General features: G+C 31.6%; 1 pseudogene; it reads right to left on the reverse strand.

The window, feature by feature from the left end:
• Window positions 1-1,549: 1,549 nt before the first annotated feature.
• On the reverse strand, window positions 1,550-3,568 carry LOC107882830 (annotated as a pseudogene).
• Window positions 3,569-4,078: the final 510 nt, after the last annotated feature.

The following is a 4,078-nucleotide window of genomic DNA, read 5'->3' on the forward strand; positions in this document are numbered from 1 at the left end:
TAAATATGCCTACATTTCTATACTACCTACGTATAGGTACATACCGATGTATTTTTTCACGAAATTTTATTGTAAAGCGACTAGGCTGTACAGTTAGAAACGCATTTTATTTTTGACTTGGTAGCATTTCGTACATTGTCTGATTTCCTACTTCGCCCTTAACAATAATTATAAATACGTATTAGTGTACCTATTACAAACATTTATATGATATAATATTAACATAAAATACAACACGATAGTTTACACGACAATTTACAGTTTTCTATGTTTGCTTGCTCATATAGTTTTAAAATAATCATTAATACACTTACACGACATGTCGACATGTTTATGAAGTCGAACACAGCGTGAACTCAACGAACAAAGTACACACTTTATGAATGATGTAATATATGGGTAGTAGGTAGTGGGTACATAACATTAATATGTATATACATTTTAAATAGATTTAACCGATGATCGACAATCACGATAAGTACCTAATATTGTGACGTACCCATATTCGACGATATTTACAACAAAAAAGCCCGAATAAGTCACTCTGCTGTATAAGTGTAAGTTTCGTCGTTTAATGTGATGCTGAAACGGATGGATTAAGTTTAAATTCAATGATAAATCATTGTAAAGCTGTAGGTATACATATACGAAAAAAATATTCATAGTCGTCTCGGCTATTTCTGAGGTTTAAGGATTGAAGGTATTATTTCTAAGGATATCTATTATTACCTAGATATTTATATTCGTAGTATATTAAATCTATATTATATTTTTTAGTATTGCTGGTAACTAATTTATGTCAATAACAAACTTCATACAAATCGCCTATTATTATACCCATTTTAATGTCATATTATATATACCTATGTAATACAACTTCTATACCGACGTACCAGTGTGAATGGCGTGTGATTGTGTGAATAAGTTCGACTTATAAAATACAGCTTAAAATATTTACCAATAACTGATGACGAGCCTCTAGCCTTAGGTAGTTAGGTACCTAATTCTTCAATAACATCGGTATCTATTAAATTTTCAAGCATAAACTATAAGTATTGAAACTCAAAATTGTATATAAATACATTGTTAACTAGGTACAAAAAATAATTTGGAAAAAAATATTCGTAACCTTGATGGATTATGTTAAAATTTGTACTTCAAAAGCTTAAAGAAAAATTAAATTAAAAATATACATAAAATAATTCTCATATGGGGAATAAAAATAAACTCGACTTGTGTGTTTTTCAAGTTATATACCTCAAACACAACATAAAAAAATTTTAGGGGTTTGAGTTCTCGATGTTCGAATTATCGAGACTCGACTACATTATTAATTTTATATTTAAATATCAAAAAATTAATTTTAATTTTATAACAAAAAAATTTTTTACAGTATTTATATCTACCTACCATTGTACCAATAACAATATTCTATTGTAAATTTGGTCTTAAATAATATAGTATTGAATGCAGAACATAATTCATAATTTAGTAATTGGATACAGCAATGCAATGTATAACGTCTAACAAATAAAGAAATTATAAAATTGCATTATCTCTTGAATATCTGACACTTGATAAAATATAATAGCTAAGTTCCATATGAAGCAAATAACAATTTACTTTTAGGTACTTTTCAATTGTTCGAAGAATCTATATTATTAAATAATTTTTTCGTAGGAAGCCATAGTAATAACTAATAAAAGCTTCTAACTTATCTTCATTCGATGAATTTCGCAATTAAGTTTTAAGAGTATGTTGTTCGAGTTGAGTTCCTTCGGCCTATTATTATTATTTTTATTTTTTTTTTAGCATTATTCAGAAGACAACACGTGGAGCTTAGGTGGACCCAGCATTCGTCTGACATGGGACAAAATATTATTAAACATGTAAAAAGTATTGCAGGTAGAATCTAATCATCAAAACATAGATTTATATTAGTTATACCCAGTCCAATACAAAAAAAAAAACGATTAGATTCTACCCCCAATACTTTTTACGTATTTAATGATATTTTGTACGACGTCAGAACTTTTGGCAGTACCATTTAAGTCAGGTGTGTGTACCATGTCTTCATTGAGGGTCTTACATATAGCTGTTCTGATCTTATCGCAATGCACTTTGTGACCCAAGTGTTCTAACATATCGGCAGACGCACTTAACATCGCTATTGGATTTGCAGTGTTGGTACCTGCAATAAATGAACCAAGTTAGGTTAGGTTTCTTGTACCTGGTTCGAAAACTGCATAATGATCATCATAGTTTTTTCCCGATATTATGCCAGCACCACCTACTAGGCCGTATATCACATTTGACACAATTGCACCATACAAGTTAGACATAACCATCACATAAAACTGATGAGGATTAGACACCAACTGCATGCAACAGTTGTCAATAATCATGTGATCAAACTTGATATCTGGGTAATTTAATGACATATTTTGGCAAGTTTCCAAAAATAATCCATCTGATAATTTCATTATGTTGGCTTTGTGGATGGCTGTGACTTTACTGCGACCATTGTTTTTGGCCAGTTCAAATGCGTAACGAGCCAACCTTGTAGAATTTGTCTTAGTGATAACTTTCATGGATTCGACAACACCTTCGACACTTTCATGTTCTAACATTGCATATTCTCCTTCAATATTTTGGCGAACAATTATTACATCAACATTCTTGTGGCGACTATGTGTGTTATTGTATGACTGCACATTTATGGTGTTCACAAATAAATCGAGTTCGTTACGTATGGCAACATTACGTGAAATTATAGCAGAATCGAGACTTTGCGTTTCAATGTTGCCTTTAATGCATACACCGTTTCTACGAATAGACATAATGGCGTATTCCAGATCATCATTATTATCACTTTTTAGATCGATCTGAATTGTCTCGAAATCGACTGGTATGCCACCTTCTAAAAATACTTATTTTACATAATCCATCAGCTCAGGTCCAATGCCTCCACCCGGCAACATAGTGACTGCATTTCTTCCTCCATATCTATAATTTAAAATAAATATTATTCTAAGAACCACAACTCCTCTGAGTTGAATTTCAATTGAACAGTTTAGGATGCCCCTCCCCGCCATCATCCAACAAGTTCATACAATAATAATTTTGATTAAATATTTAACAGAAGCGTTTATACTACGGCCGTAAAGATATTGGGCCGTATACCTACGACTTGGCTTGGAAATTACCTGGTTCTGGGCAATCCGACTGGTCTTTGAGCCTGGGGATGCTTCTGTTGGATATCGAAATTGACCGACGACAGCTGGCGAACAATTTGCAAACCTGATTTTTTAAGCAAGGTACATGTCTTTGAAAAATTAGGCAACATATTGGATAACCTTACACGCTGGACTTAGAAAAACAGTGGTCAACGTTTGTGATAACACTCACCACTCAATAACTCGTAACACTATACCTAACAGCAATAGGCAACATCCAACATGAAGTAGGAGTTTTAGACTGTAGTAAGACTTAAAGAGTAAATACTATAGGAATAAAACAGGAGGAACAACAATTTTAATAAGTTAAAATTTGACTCGAGGAACTTGAAAAATACCAATCTATACGTTACTATGGTAATATTTTCAACAGTTTTATCCAATGAAGCTAATATATTATATAATCCATAAGGTATCAAAATTATTTGTTATACTTATTATTATCAATCGGTTTTACATTTTTGTTGAGTCAGATAAACTTTTAAACATATTTCCAAATACAAACAAAAATAAACATTTGTATTAAGTCATTCTAAAAATGTGAAAGATTTTCGTAGACAGTATTGAACTTACCTACTGCATTTATTTCCCCTATAAGGGGAAGCCCTCGGAATGGGATGAATACGTGGTAACAGGCGTGGCTCCAAGGGAGGGGCACTGAGGCCATGACCCCAGGCTTTCAAAAATGTTAAATTTCTTAATACATATTATATTTTATATTTCTCCGCGTGAACATTTAATTATTATATTAGATTATTGAATTAGATATCTAACAATTTTAATTTGCCTGAAAAAAACATATTATGAATTATGATATTAATATGTGATGTGTATCACGCAGG

The sequence above is a fragment of the Acyrthosiphon pisum genome, chromosome A1 (genome assembly GCF_005508785.2).
Source record: "Acyrthosiphon pisum isolate AL4f chromosome A1, pea_aphid_22Mar2018_4r6ur, whole genome shotgun sequence".
Classification (NCBI taxonomy): Eukaryota; Metazoa; Arthropoda; class Insecta; order Hemiptera; family Aphididae; genus Acyrthosiphon; species Acyrthosiphon pisum.